The sequence below is a fragment of the Phascolarctos cinereus genome, unplaced genomic scaffold (assembly GCF_003287225.1).
Source record: "Phascolarctos cinereus isolate Bilbo 61053 unplaced genomic scaffold, phaCin_HiC Scaffold_1;HRSCAF=81, whole genome shotgun sequence".
NCBI lineage: Eukaryota > Metazoa > Chordata > Mammalia > Diprotodontia > Phascolarctidae > Phascolarctos > Phascolarctos cinereus.
The window spans coordinates 245,887,808-245,904,561 of NW_027555514.1; the positions used below are offsets into that span (position 1 = coordinate 245,887,808).

General features: G+C 37.5%; 1 protein-coding gene across 5 annotated transcripts in view; it reads left to right on the plus strand.

Annotated features, from left to right (window-relative positions):
* SYT1 (synaptotagmin 1) overlaps window positions 1–16,754 on the plus strand; it is a 724,221-nt gene that overhangs the window by 71,671 nt on the left and 635,796 nt on the right. The window contains exon 1 of one of the 5 annotated variants that reach the window (XM_078146396.1): window positions 2,506–2,726. The exons of the other annotated variants lie outside the window; for them this stretch is intronic. The gene's annotated coding sequence lies outside the window, so the exon portion shown is untranslated. Of the gene's footprint in view, window positions 1–2,505; window positions 2,727–16,754 lie in introns of those variants that run through there. 5 annotated transcript variants of the gene reach the window in all.

Genomic DNA, 16,754 nt, shown 5'->3' on the forward strand with positions numbered 1-16,754 from the left:
CATACTGTCAAATATTTTTATCAGATAAACAGGGCTGGAGCACTGGGCAAGTTTGTACGATGCTCTGTCTAGAGGATAGAGCCTTGGAATTTGTAGCCATTGTTGGGTAGAAGGAAAAGAGGATTACAAGCACAGGGCTTTTGATGATTGATGACTTCTCACAAAAAAAAAAGGTCAGTGTCAGAGCCATTACTAGAAATTTTCCTACCTTATAGTTAATAAACATTTATTAAGCAATTACTGTATGTCAGACACTGTGCTAAGCACTGTGGATACAAATAAGAAAAAACCAGTCCTTGCCCTCAAGAAGTTTACAATCTAATGGGGGAAGACAGTAGGCAAAAATATTGGTCCTGGGACATAATCATCAGATTCAAAACCAGGCAGAGCAACTGTGGAAAATAGAGTATTCCTGAGACAAGAGGAGAGAGCCCCATCTGAGCTATGGCCACAGATTGGAAGAGGGAAAGTTGGAAGAAGAATGACAGAGCTGTTATAGAATAGCAAGGAGGGGAGGGAAACTCATGATGATGATGCTAGAGCTATCATCAAAATGTCCTGACCAAGTTGGAGAAAAAGCATATGGGGGCATAAGGAAATACAGGGAAGGAATGATGCCTGTCCCTACATGGGACTGTTATTCAGGGAGGAGTAGCATCTCTGGTGTGAGGGCTGCTAATCCATCCCTGGTGTCTACCTATCACCCAGCTCTCACCTATGGCTCCAAGAAGATCTAATGTGTGCAGTGGCCACACCCTGATAAAACCATCTAGGCAGATGGACTAAACCAGGTTGAGGGTAACTGACACGCCTCAAACCTGTCAGTGATTTAGGGGGCATATGAGAGCAGTTTGTTCCAAAGGCCATGCGGGCAGAGCTTTATCAGGCACAAAAGACTTCAAGGTCATCCACTGCACCCTGGACCATCACCAGTCATCCTGCCTTTTGTCTTGCCACCGGACTTTGATGACTCTGGGAAAGAATGAAGCTAAAGACTTTGTGCAACTCTGCCTCTCTTAAATCCATTCATGTATAACCCATGATGTCACTGGTCCTGTTTGAAAATGAAGGACAAACAACAGAGCCCTCTAAATTATCCACCCTCTGAGCAAAAGCCCCAGGGGCCCTTCCCTAGTTATAGCTCTGGACCATGAGGTCACCACTGGGCTTGCAGTACTTCCCCTAATCCATATTCATTTACTTATTCATTCAACAAGAATACACTGAATGCCTACTGAGGGCACTGGGCTGTATGCTAGGATACACAAGAAGTAGAATTAGTCTTCTTCTTTAAAAAAAAAAGTATGTGTTCAAATGAGAGAGATAAGCAAGCATGCACTAATGTGGTGTGATCACTGTGTACAGAGTTCCCTATGGGAACACTTGGGACTAATTAGAGGAGGGTGAAATTAATCAACAGAATCTTACTTGGAAGAAGTGATGAACACGAATTGATAGAGAAAAGATGAAGATCTTCCAGATAGGGAAAATGGGATAAGGAAAAATACGGAATAGGGAAAGAAATGTTTAAATAATCATGAACAGATTGAACAGTCTGGAGCAGGATTGTGTTTTTCAAAGAGATGAGGTTAGATACCTTTAAATGCTAAATCAAGAAGTTTAGATTTGATTTACTAGTCAGTAGAAGAAAATGATGGCTTCATGAGCAAGGGATGATAGATTTTACAGTTGGAAGGAACCTTTAGGTTAGCCTCTTCCTTTTTGATGTAAGGAAACTAAAGACCAGAGAGGTTGAAAGACTTGCCCGCTGACACACAACAGAGCTGAGATTTGAACCCGAGTCCTCTGACTCTGAATCCATTTTTCTTTCCACCACAGCAAAGTGGTGACATGATGAAATAATAGAGGAGTGACATGAGGGAAAGCATTTGAAGAAAATGTTCTTGTTAGCTGTTTACAGGTTCAGTTATTATGAGTAAGGAGGAGAGGCAGGGAGAAAAGCTACAGGATTATTTCAGTATTTCCCCAATAAAAAGCAGTGTCAGGTAAGTTGAGTCTTTAAACGAAAGGAGAATAGGTAGGATTCGGTGAGCCATGTGCTTGGAGGGGGGACGGTTTCTTGCTAATAGATAGAGATGAGAGGCAAAGATTTTAAATATGAAGAGTCTCATTATTACTCTTCCTATTTCTTAAGAGCTAAAAGAGGTAACCAGGTATCACTATTCTTTATATAAGAAGCTTCTTAATAGTAACTAGGCTGAACCAGAGATGGCTAACAGCTGAAGACAACTTATACTGTGCTGGCTAGAGTGGCCACTCAGGGCATTAGCAACACGAAAAAGCCCAAATTGACAAGTGTAGTGTTGAGTTTGGACGGCTGAAACACTGTGTCTTCTGGTTAATGACTGGCCAACTGAATGTGGAGGGGCTTATGACCCTGAAGACCAGCTATTCAGTAATAGAGGGATTATGAGCTATACCATTGTCAGTGAATAAAAGGCCCACGTGAATGAAATCACCAATCTTAGAAAGAGTAGAGTGAAAGAATTCATGTAATGTTTTTAAACTAGTTATCTAACAAGGCCAAGTGGAAATAAGAGAAGAACAATGAAGTTTGGAAGAAAATGTTAAGGAATAGACAGCAAAAGGATGATGTTCATCTAGGGAAGAAATGTCTTGAGTAGGTCAATATAATAGGACAAGGACGTGGATCCTAGGTATCTAGGGAGCGCTGTGATGGAGAAGGCTTGTGACAAAATTTAAAGGTAAGGCACCAAAACATGGGAAGTTGGAAACCACTAAAGATATATTTTTTTTCTCTACAGAGTGCATGTGTGTGTATATGTATGTATATGGTGGGTTGACCTGACTTTTGAGTCTGTCAGGGGGCCTTACATATCCAATGTTTTGCTGAACCTAACCACCATGTAGAATGGATTAAGGCTACTGTAACAGCTACAAATTATATAGTGATTTGTTTTCTTTTATTGATATATGTGAGCCTCTATGTGTCTCAGCTCTACTGTCTGTTTTTGCATAAGTTTAAATTAGTATTCAAATTATTGCTTTGAAGCTGACATAGAGTAGTTTTGGAGTCCTTATACCTTCTAATATGTATTTAAAGGAAACTGTCCCTTTGAACAAATTCAACCAAAATGCTCTACTTAGAAATGTCTCCTACCTGTAAGTTTTCTTGATTTAAATTTTAGCAAAGAATATATTTAGTTTTTTTGTTTTCATGTTATTTTTTTATCTATCCATTCAACAACTATTTGGAATTAAAAATTTGCCACTTCAGCAGTTTGTTCAGCTGTGTTTGACTCTTTGTGACCCCATTTGGGGTTTTCTGGGCAAAGATACTGGAGTGGTTTGCCATTTCCTTCTCTAGCTCACTTTACAGATGAGGAAGCAAACAGGGTTAAGTGACTTGCCCAGGGTCACATAGCTAATAAGTGTCTGAGGCCAGATTTGAACTCAGGAAGATGTCTTCCTGACTCCAGGCCTGGCACTCTATCCACTGAACCAATTAGCTACCTGCCACTTCAATAGTTATTGAAAACAAAGGGACAGGGAATGACCTATGTTTTCACTGAGTAATATCCCTCTATCAGTGCAGCCTGGTGACTTCTCTGCAATTTGTAGTCTTAGAGAGTTGTCTAGAGAGACCTGAGATATGAAATATCTTACCCAAGTCCAAACAACTTGTGTGTGTGTGTGTCAGAGATGGAACCTAAAATCCCTACTTTGTGACTCCCAGGCAAGCTCTTGATTGACAAGGCAACAGCTTCTTGGCTATTGAAAATAGAGACAATCAGATCCAAAATGGAAGAGATTCTTTTAAAAACGATGTTTTTTTAAATAAATTGATTAAAAGCATTACTGTGGGCAAGTTAACCAGATTTCAAATCATTGTTAACATAGGATACCATATAAAGACAGTTGCTCAGAATATTTTGAATAGATATTTGCACTTTTCAAATGTAACTTCATGCCTTTTCTGCAAAGTAGTCATTATTTTGTTCTTGTTTTTGGTCAGTGGTCTTTTATCTTAGAATAATGATCACATCAGTTAGAAGATAAAGGACACATAGATGGAGAAATAGGCAGAAAGGAGGAGAACACTTGGTGATGAAAATTATGTATGTGGCTTTGGCAAACTTCGTAGCTCAGCTGCCTGGTGAGCTGACCTTACCTAAGAAAGGGAGAATGGTTTTAGTAGCAAGATCCCTGCATCAACAGACAGAAAGAATGGGTTTGAATACAAAATCTGCCTCTTAGCTGTATGTCCATAGGCAAAAAGTAATTTAATCCTTCTGAGCCTTGTCTTCCTTATCTGTACAATGAGGAAACTAATACTTAGGTTACTTAAGCTTCACGGATCTGTAAGGAAAACACTTTGTAAAATGTAAAGTGCTGCACAAGCATGGATAGCTTATCATTAAGTTTAGAGGAATATAGTACGGTTACGGGGCTCATTTGTCTTCTCAGTTCATTTCACTGGGTTGTATCAAGTCCTCTGTTGTAAACATTTTCAGTCCTAGCAACAGAAACTCGATAGATAGATTACACACACTCGGGAAAATCATATGAAATAAGTTCATGTCTACAGACATTTTCAAGTATTGTTCAAAAGCATATTTGAGTAATCTATGGCTACAATAAAAGGAAAATTATCTTTCACTTCTTTATTTTTTCTTTCTTCCTCTCTCCCTTTCTTCCTTCCTTCTCTTCTTTCATCCTTCCCTCCTTCCCTTCTTCTTTCCTTCCCTCCTTCCTTCCACTGTTCTTTTATCCCTCTATCCCTTTCTTCCTTCCCTCCTTCCCTCTCTCCATTTCTTTCTTCCTTCCCTCTGTCCATTCCTTCCTTTCTTCCTACCTTCTTTTCTTCTTTCCTTCCTTCCATTTGCTCTCTTTTGTTTCATTTGCCTTCCTATCTTGTTTTTTCTGTTAATATACAACTATATATTTTTAGTTGATTACTATTTCTTGACCTTTTCTCTGGAATACTCTAGTTTTCTTTATTTTTGTCTTTTAATGAACAGGATGTGCTTTGATTAGACGTAACCTTGATTAATTGTGCCCTGATGAAACAATCAAAACCCCCTTTAATTACTTTGAAAGCAGTAGTCTTTGAGGAAGTCTGCACGTTTGTTTGTTTAATCTGTGCTTGAGGGGAGTTTTAATTGCCCTGTTTTGAGGAATGCCACTCACTTGAAGATCTAACCTTTCACAATTTATTTTCAGCAACTTGAAAACACCCATGAAAAAAATTTCCTTTTTTTTTCTTCCTCTGTCCAGTTTTCAATGTGACCGTAGTGCTGCTTTTTCTCAGTGCTACCCCTGAAAAACACCACTATTCTTTCACTACTCATACAAACACCTGCGTGCTCGAGCCACTTGGTCAGTCAATAAACATTTATCAAGTGCCTGTCTAGTATTAGGCATTGTGCTAAAGATACAGAGAATGGCAAAAGACAGTCCCTTCGGGCATCTAGCTCACGATCTCCCATGGAGAAGACATCCACATGACACTACAAACATACAGGACAATTTGGAGCTAATCTCAGAGAGAATACATGAGCTTTGAAGGAGTGGAAAAAAAGGCTTCTTGGAGAATGTAGGATTTAACTAGGGCTTGAAGATGGCAAAGATAAGGAGAGAGAGCATTCCAGTTATGTGGGGCCACCATTATTTCTGGAACAGAAACTCAACCAAAGTGGCAGTTTGGGGTATAATACTTTTGGATCGATTTTATCTTAGCATTTATCTTCCTTCTCAAACACACAAGTTTCCCTAGGAAATTCTATTCTTTTAGGAGTTGAAATGAAATGAGTCAAAGAAAATACTGTCTAATGTTAGCACAGGAATAAGATTACGGTGGAAGGAAAAACATTCATAAAGACTGTTAGCCTATATAAAAACTTCATAGCTTTCTGAAGGTAGTGTTAGAAACCACCAAATCATTGTCTCTGGATTGAAGGATCTGAATTCAAATCTAGCTTCTGACACTACCTGTGTGACCTTGGACAAATCATTTATTTTCCTTAGACCTCAGTTTACTCATCTCTAGAACTAGAAGGCCTACCTCTACAGATGCAATTATGTGAAGTCACAAAGTGTTATGTGATCAATTTATCTCCCCAAATTTCATAATGATCATTTATCACAATGTGATCATGCAGTTTTCAAAGATTTGACTAGGAAAAACTGTATAAGAATACTTCTTTTTTTATTTCTGGCTTGGGCTGGATATAAAGAGACTTAACTGTTTTCTAGGACATGGCATGTTGCCTTGCATTTAGTGGGTGCTTAATTGATGTTGAGTTTAATTGAATTTAATTAATTGTATTACTTGCTCAAAAATATAATGATCCTTCAAAATTTTGACTAATTTTATCTGAGATGAAGTCTCACATTTCCAAATGCCTGCTGGATATCTCCATCTGGATGTCCTGCCAATACTTCTAATTGAACATGTCCGAAATTGAACTCATCATCTTCCCAGAAAAACTGGGCTTCTTTCTCCCAAATTCTCTATTTCTTTTGATGGTACTGTTATCTTCTTAATCATCCAAATGTGGAAATCTCAGCTGTCTTTGACTGTTCTCTCTCCCTCAGCCCCTATAACCATTCAGTTGTCAAGCTTGCTTGTATCTTCAATAATCCAATAGTATCTCATTGATATAGATACTTCTTTGAACAGCACAGATATTAGCCTTTCCATATCTGCCATTCTGTGCAGCTCTCATCTATAGCTTCACCCAAGTTCACCCTAGAGGACCTAACAATCATGCCGGGGTCTTCTAACCTTTGACATCTCAAAGATGCCAGCGGAATATGGTGGCTATCTATCTTATTCTCTTGCTCTTATTATATGACCAGCCCATTTTCCTTTTATGTTATACATGTATTTGATGACTTCACTTATGCCACTTCTGCATCACTTTGTGTTGGTAATGTGTTGTGATTTGTCCATGCCTAATGGGCACTCAACTTTAATTCTTCCATCATCATGTTAATAACCTCATATTGTATTTTCATTAAGTTTTGGATCCAGATTTTTTGCTATAACACACTGTAAGCACTTTTCCCCCTTCATTTTCTTAGGGAGCATTTGAAATCTTAAAACAGGGACTCTTGATATTTTTGGCATCATGGAATCCTTTGGTATTTGGATAAAGTCTATAGACTCCTCAGAATAATGTTGTTAAATGTATGAATAACATATGTTAGATTAGAAAGAAACTAAAGGTTGCTGAAAATAAAGTCATAATTCATTTTTCTCCAACCCTCTGAAATCTAACAAAGGACCTCAAATTAAGAAAGGAAAGACACTTGCAGGACATATTGAATAGGTCACTGAGCTTGGAGTCAGGCAGGTCTAGGTTTATATATTGTTTCAGATATTGACTAGGTATGTTTTCCTAGGCAAATCATTAACCTCTCTGGGTCTGTTTCCTCATCTGTAAAATGAAGGGGCTAGGCTTTATGGACTCCAAGGTCCCTTCCTGCTCTAAATCTGTGATTCCACCATCTGTACTATCCATCCCCTTCTCTTCACTTATGCTGTTACCACTCTAGCTAAGGCTACAATTCCTTCTCACTTGGGCTACTGCAGCAGTTTTCTAGCTGGTCCTCTCTTCAATCTTTCTGAAATCCATCTTTTACATAAGTGCCAAAATAAGTTTCCTGATAAAGTTTGAACGTGTTGTTCTCTCCCTCACAGTCACTAAGGTGCTTCTATTATCTACAAGAATACAATACAAACTAAATGGTAAGGCTTGGTATTTACAGTCCTTGGCAATTCATCTCTAGTGTACAATTTCAGCTCTGTTTTCTTTTGTACATGCTCCACTGCAGCCAAATTGGAGGAGTGTTTCCTGATTTCATTCTCTTCTCTACTGTATCAGTGCATACTCATAGGCCCCTCTTCCTGAAACATCATCAATCCACACTTCCCTGTTGACGTCTTTCTCTTCTTCCAGAACTGATATAGGCAATGCTTCTTCCATGAAACTTCTTGATCTCCCTAGAAATATAGATTCTCTACTGTCTTTTTAGCCTTTTAACTTCATTGACATTTATTTTAAAATGTTATTTTAAGTTCAATTAATTGGAATTCATTTTCTCTCTTTCCCACCTCCCCTTTTGATTTTTTACATTATGTTTTCATATTTTTCCTGATGACATGTGTGTGCCCATTCCAATATGATAAGCATTCATTTAGGGTTTACCATGTGCTAGGCACCAAGGATGCCAGGACAAAGCAAAAACCAATGGACCCTCATGTCAGGGAATATGCCTTCTACTGGGAGGATACAGCATGTAAAAATAGAAGTATATACATGATCATCTGAGCAGGGAGAGAGCTAACAACCAGGAGGAATCAAAGAAAGCTTCCTGTATAAAGCAGCACATGAGATGAGTCTTGAAGCTCAGCATTCCAAGAGGGGTGTTGTGTTAAGACGGTGCTTTGCACGTAGCATACTTGTGATTTTATTAGTTCTCAGGACTCTGGAGTATATAAGCTTTCTCTACCCATGTAGATCAAGACTTCCAATGTAACTAAATAGTCTTCAAAATTTGCTTAGACCAATGAAATTTTTTTAAACACATAGAGGAAAACAGAAGAAGCAAAGAATGAGCTGCAGGCAGACACAGGATAGTTTTGAGGATAATTTGGGGGATCATTACATGATTTTTTAAAGCAACTGATATGAAACGGAGTTATCTGTTTCAGTTTTGTTGTTCTGGTGTGTTTAGGGGAATTCTTTTTTGGAGTTTAAGTTTGGGGAAAATGAGTTTGCTGGAACACTGAAAGATTTAAGTTACTTGCTCAAGGCACATGGTGAGTATGTCCCAGAGGCAGAATTTGAACCCAAGTCTTCATGCTTTTGAAGCAAGCAGTCTATCAATTATGCTATATCCATCTTTGCACAGAGTAGGAATTTAATACATGATTCCTGGGTACAGTAGAACTGAGCTGGCATCTAGGTAAAAATAAGCAATTTTCTATAGAAATTCTTGAAATATAGCTAGAGGTTATATCTCAACCTCCAGCTTTGGTCTTAGGAAGTTTTTGATCTATACATTAATAAATAGCTTCCACTCTATGGCAGGGTTTTAAAACCTGAGAGTCTTTCTTCTAACCAACGTCTTGAATTCTTTTATGTCCAGGGTTGATGAAAAGTGTGCTTAGCTTTTTTACTTCAAATATGTCATTTTCTAGGACTTCTAGTACAAATGTCATTATTGCTCTGTGTGTGTGTGTGTATGTGTGTGTGTGTGTGTGTGTGTGTGTGTGTGTGTGAGAGAGAGAGAGTATGAGAGAGAGAGAGATCAGCAATCAATCCTGGGAAATTTAAAACCAACTCAAACTTGTTTAGGCTTTGAACTTCAATGATAATAATGGAAGTGGCACATTCAAATATTAATAAATTCCCATTTTATTTTATATTAGGATTTGAGCTCATGTTTTTGAGTCATGATTTGTCTAAAGTCACACAAGTAGTAAATGACTGGGTTAGCATTCAAACTTAGAATTTCCTTTCCATTGCTCCACACTGCACACCAAGGAACCAACCTCTGGAATTCATTGCATAAGGGCAGCCACTGATACAGATGGGATTCAAATTCAGGTCCTCTGACTACAAATCCAATGGTCTTTTCCACTGGACAACGCTGAAAATGAACTTCTAAAATTCATTTTATTGATGTAATCCTGTCTCCCTTAAATACTGAGATGTGTCTGTGATCCTTTCAGTTGTAGGTACTCGCTCTACAAGGACACCCCAGACCCCTGGTGTAATTCTTTTCACTGTTTTTCCATAGAATCTGCTTAGAATTTCCATGAAATACACTGGCAGTCATTTTCTTGTTCTTTTACTATTTCTGGGAAATCAGTGCAGTCCTACCAGATTATCCCTGCCTTTGCTACGTTAGAGACCATGTCTTTTCCAAGTCAGGCATATGCCTGATATCTTTTCTACCATTTCTTGTATGCAAATCATCTCTGGTAATGTGCTAAAGCCTACCTGTATACCCATCATTTTCCATTGGAATAACTATGATTTTGATTCTTATGGAGATGGTAGTCACATGACATCACTAGTGGTGGGGAGAATAATGATGTCAACAGGATGGACTTTTGTAGCATCAAACTGCTTTGGATAATTGAAACTTCTCTGCGGTTTCCCAAATGTGTTCCAGCTTGATTTCCTATTAAGTCTGAACCTCACTATGCCTGTACCAGTCATTTGTACTGATGTGTTAAATGAATAGGCTTCCTTTCCAGCTGTATATCATAATCAAGGGGCAAAATATGTTTTTATCCACTCCCCCCCTCCCATAGTTGGTCATACTCATATCTTTTTAATGAATTTGGCTATTTGATTAGCATAACGTCTTCCGTGAACTGGAGCATTTAAAGAATCTTGACCTTGATATGGAATCATCTTCTGCACAGAACATCCTCCATGAAACAGGATAACACCTTAGATGAATTTTGTGCCTTAATCAATGTTGGGTACTCAATAGATTGAGCAACTATGTGGCAGAGTAGATAGAGTATAGGACCTGAAGTCAAGAAGATTCATTTTCATGAGTTCAAATCTGTCCTCAGACATTTACTAGCTCTGTGACCCTGGGCAAGTCACTTAACCTCAGTTTACCCCAGTTTCCTTATCTCTAAAAATAAGCTGGAGAAGGAAATGGCAAAGCCACTCCAGTGTCCCTGTCAAGAAAACCTTAAATGAGGTCATGAGCACAACTAAAAACAACTAAATAATGACAAAACTCAACAGATGGTTGAACAGTTATCCCTGTGGTTTCCATATTACCACAGAATCATATAGGCTTGAGCGGGAGTCACCTTGTTAGTGGAGAGGCTTCAAGACCTCCTTTTTGCTTTACAAAGTCATAACCTATTTTGAAATAAATCACTAAGCATTTATTAAATGCTCTTTATATCCCAGGCATTTTGCATAGTGCTGGAAATATAAAGAAAAAAGCCAAGAGCTTACTTTCTAATTGATGAGCCAGTAGGCACTTATGTAAGCATGTGTACAACATACAAAATGTCCTCTGGGGAATGAATTTGCAGCTGGCGGGGCCAGGAAAGGCCTCGTGCAGATGGTGGCACTGGGAAATCTGGAAGGAAACCAGTATTTTAAGAAAGGCAAGTGAGAAGGGTGTGCATTTCTGACATGGTATAGAGCCAGTACAGAAGCAGGGAATTTGGAAAATGGAATATTTTCCACAGGAAGCATTAAGAAGATCCGTTTGGCCGGACCACTGAGTGTGTATGAGAATAATATATAATAAGTTTGGAGAAATAAGTGAGGGCATGTTTTCGAAGGCTTTAAATGCTAAACAAAGAAGGTTCTATTTGATTCTATTAGTTACAGACAATCACTTGACTTCATGGGGGGGGGGTGCATCACAGGATCTATCCTGTACTTTAAGAAAATCAGAATGCACCAGAATAGGAATTTTATGTTCTTGTTAGGTATTATGAATATAAATATAAGATCTGCTCATACATAGCTACATTCAAGTGACCCATTCACTTAAACAATTATGCATCCTTTGTGAAAGGCACTAAGCTAAGCACCAGAGATGATGAAAACAACAGAATCACTAACCTAGAGGAATATACAGCCTATTAGGTTGGAAGACAATGTAGAAATGAAAATTATGAAATTGGGAAGAATAAAATTGAGGCAAAAAACACAATGTACAAAGAGAAATTTTGAGAACTGCCTTTCACCTGGAGAGAACAAGGGCATCTTTAAGGAGGAGATGATTCTGGAACAGAGTGTCTTTTGAATTTAAACCATGCCAAGGAATAATTACACAAACAATCCCAGGTCTGGGAATTCTTCAGTTCCTAGCAGGAGCAAATCCCCAGGGCTTGCCAGCCCCTGAAATCCTGACCCTGAAGCAATTATCCAAATCAGAGGTGAGTCATTCTTTAGCTTAGATGCCCATTAAATGTAGTATCTTCCTGTTTTCTGGATATTCCGTTGCTATTCAGTCTTTTAATATCATTTGACATAGCAGATTTTCTCTTGGAGGCCAGGAGAGCCCTGAGTTAGGGGAAGTCTCTTTCCTTTCAAATCTACTACCAAAAGCTTTCCCACCCCAGTATTCTGCTGCATAGAGCTGCCAAAACAAGCCCATTATTGAATTATTCAAGTGTGTGGAGCAAAGCTTTCTGGAGGAGCAGTTATGGGTAGAGCTGATGGAGCACTGGTTGATAGAAAGTCATGGTCCTACATAGAAGAATAGCCAGATGGGCATACTGCTCTCTAGGCCAAGGTCTTTAGGGAACTAGAACTAGGTATGGTTAAGGGCTCCTGTGTCAGGCATTATTATATTCACCATTATTATATTAATACAGTATTGTTATTATTGTTGTTGTTATGCCATATAGCATAGTGGTGTATCTTGGTTGAGAATAAGAATAATTTTTTATCCTTTGCTATTTAGATATGCACATACACATATACACACATATATATGTATGTTTATGTATTATATAAACACACATATAAAATATGTGTTTATATCATTACGTACATTGTCACCCTTAACCGAGATGCACCACCATGCTGTATGGCATAATAACAGTAATTAATATATAATAATAGCTAATATTATATAGCATTTACTATGTACTAGGCACTGTGTTAAGTGGTTTACAAATATTATCTGAACTGATCATCACAATAACCTTGGGAGGGAGGTGCTATTATTGTCCCCATTTTACTGATGTGGAAACTGACTCAAACAGGTTAAATGACTTGCCCAGGATCAAACAAGTAGTTCATTGTCTGAGGCTGGATTTGTACCTATACACGTACATACACACACACCCACACCCACACACACACACACACACACACATGCATTTTATGTACAAATATAAGTGAGTGAATGTGTATGTCATGTTTTGTTGAACATAGCTCCTTGCATGTTGTACTTAGGTATCTATCTAACTTATCCCTAGCCCTAGAAAGGAATGAATTAGTGTCAATCTGAGATCTTACTTATTGATCAAAGTTGCTGATAGACAAAGGACTAAATAATGGGCTATTTAAAAAATTATATTCAAGTCTGGGCTCCAATACTCAGTAAAAAAAAAAAGAAGTTAATTTAGAGAGGATTGAGTGTAAAAAAAAATAATTGTGAGAGAAGTCTAAATGAAGGAATGCTATTAAATCTGGTAAAGTGAAGGTTGGAAGGTAATTTTTATTTTAATTTTTATATTATGTAGACAGTCATTAGCAGGTATTTTATAAGCTTATAGCTACCGAGGGGAAAATAAAAGGAAATAGACGTAACACCATCAAGATATTCATATTTCAACATACATCTGCATAGTGTGTATATACTTAATCCTGATGTTCTTAAGCCTTCTTTGTGTACATTTATATGTATACATATATGCATGTATATGTATGCATGCATGTACATGTGTGTATGTATAGGTATACAAGTGTACATGCATACGTACTTGCACGCATGCATATACATATGTACAAATATACGCATACATGCATACATATATCTGTATTGTGTGTGTATGTGTGTGTGTGTGTATACACACACATACACACAGAGCTAGGTGGTACAGTGTATAGAGTGGCAGGCCTAAAGTTAGGAAGACTCATTTTCCTGAGTTCACATCTGGCCTCAGACACTTATTAGCTGTGTAACCCTGTTTACCTCAGTTCCCTCATCTGTAAAATGAGATGGAGAAGTAAACAGCAAACTACTCCAGTATCTTTGCCAAGAAAACCCTAAATGGGGTGGCAAAGAGTCAGACATGACTGAAATGACTGGACAACAACAGATACACATTTATATGTGTGTGTGCATGTGTATGTATATACTTATGTATATATCTGTATATATGCATGTATGTGCATACACACACACACATACACACACACACACACACACACAAACAAAAAAGTGGCTAACACCAGACTCTAGATGTTAGACTATATTATATTATTGTATGTATTCAGGTACAGAGCTTTACAAAGTAAATTGATATCATGACCAATCTTGCTCACAGAGAAAATATGTGGAGAGGTCAGGGTCCGTGGCTATAGATGGTTCCATTTGTGATCATCTTTAGTCTCTTTGTTAGCAGGCTTTCAATGTTTTCCTTTTTATTTTTTTACAAAGGAAGACTCACTGGGTGACACAAAAGCAAAAGGCATCCACAATTTAAATTTCTAAAAAGAGAGAATTGATCCCTAATTTTTTGAGATGGCCTAGACACCTAGACTTTTTTTTTTGGCCAAAGACAAGGTTTATTAGAACACCCATCATATCGGGCAAACTCTTTTATTTTTCTTTTTTTCTCACTTTTTTGTGATTTTTTAAATTTAATTTTATTTTTTCCCCTAGTCTGCCCTCCCTTCTATCCCTCCCCCATCCCATCCCCTTCCCCTTCTATTTTCCTGTAGGGCAGGATGGATTTCTGTACTGCATTTCCTGTATTTATAATTTCCCAGTTTCATGTGAAAAAAAATTTTTAAACATATGTTTTTAAAACTTTGGGTTCCAAATTTTCTCCCTTCCTCCCTCCCCACCCACCCTCATTGAAAAGGCAAGCAACTCATTGTAGGTTATACACATACAGTTATGCCAAGCACTTCCATAGGAGTCATGTTGTGAAAAACTGACTTTATTTCCCTTAATCCTGTCCTTCCCCCCCCAATTAATTCTATTCTTTCTTTTGACCCTGTCCCTCTTCAGAAATGTTTGCTACTGATTACCCCCTTTCCCAATCTGCCCTCCTCTCTATCATTCCCCTTCCCTTTTGTCCCCTTTTCCCCCTATTTTCCTGTAGGGTAAGACAGATTTCCATACCCAATTGAGTGTTTATGTTATTCCCTCCTTAAGCCAAATCCTATGAGAATAAGATTCACTCATTCCCTCTCACTTTTCCCTGTTTCTCTTCTGCTGTAAGAACCTTTTCTTTTCTGTTTTTTTGTGAGATAATTTACCCCATTCTATCTCTCCCATTCTCCTTCTCCTAGTAAAATCCTCTCTCACCCCTTAATTTTATGATATGACCTCTTCATCTTCAACTCGCCCTGTGCCTTCTATCTATATCTGTATCTATATCTATATCTATATCTATATCTATATCTATATCTATATCTATATCTATATCTATATCTATGTCTATGTCTATGTCTATATCTATATCTATATCTATATCTGTATCTATACATACATAATTTTTTTTTCCCTCCAACTGCCCTAATACTGACAAAGGTCTCTTAAATATCATCTTCTCACGTAGACATTTCTTAAGGTAAGAGAGTACATCAGAAATCTTTACACAATGATATAATGGTGAACTTAGACATGTGGTTGTTATGGTGCTGTCATAAGATCATAGGCCTAGAGTTGGGGGAAAAAACCCTTAGAATCCAAAAAGTCTCATCCCTCATGTTACAAAGAAGGAAGCTCAGGCACAGAAAGGTTAAATGACTTCTCCAGGGTCTTAACGGTAGTAAGTATTAGAGGTAGGATTTGAACCCATGACCTCTAACTCCATAACTAGTATTCTTTTCATTGGCCCTTGTGTGTGATGTTTTAAAGATCACAGTGTATAAAAGATTTGCTGTAGTGCCAGAGATAGGATTATATTGTACAATTTTTTTTTAAATGGAGGCATTAGAATGATGACATTGATTCTGATTTTTGGTAAAAAAAATAAAGAAAATGAATCGTAAAGGTATATTATTAAAGAGTCTGCCTGTAAGACCTTAGAACCAAAGGAAGTGATCACTAAGAGTGTGGATTTATGAAGAACAGGTGAGGCCACATTAAGCTCATTTTCTTTTGTGTAATAGTAGCCCAAGGTAATATCACAAAATATCTTATTGTACCTCAGTTATATCGAGATTTTGACAAAATCCCTCTTGATAGATAGCCTTATAGGTGAAATAGAAAGATGTCACTTGAATGATAGTGCAGGCAGGTATGTTTGGAACTGGTTGAAAGACCCAAAGGAGTGTTAATAATGAATTATTGTTGACCTGAAGATTTTGAGTGTAGTATTCTAGGGATCAGTCTATGGACTTGTTCTATTCAGTATTTTTTATCAGTAACTTTGTTCGAATTGTCTATCTTAATATATAGATAGATAGATAGATAGATAGATAGATAGATAGATCTATATATATATATCTATATATATACATATACATATATACACACAAACATATATATTATATTATATATATATATATATATATGAGAGAGAGAGAGAGAGAGAGAGAGAGAGAGAGAGAGAGAGAGAGGAAGATGTGTGTGTGTCTTGCTAGATATATGGAAATGTGTATATATACATATGTAACACCGGTAAGATGAAGTTAGAAGGGTGAGATAGTATATCGGATGACAAAATTTAGATTGGAAAAAATATTTTTTCAGGCTAGAATCATGAGCTGAAATTTAGCAAGATGAAATTTAATAGGAATAAATGTAAAGTTCTATATTCAAATTCAATTATGACTAAGAACAGTTTATGTGAAAAAGTCCTCAGGGAGAACAAGTGCAAGGTGAGCTTAATATGAGTCAAAAGCGTGATGGAGCAGTCAAGAGTTGATGCAAAATTAGGCTTTGTTAAAAAAAAAATTAAAGAATGTCTGGAAGGAAATGAGGACTACACTGTATTCTGCCCTGGTCACATCCATCATTCCTTCATTCAAATGGAATTTGTTTCTCACCTACTGTTTACTAGGCACTTTGGTTGGCCCTAG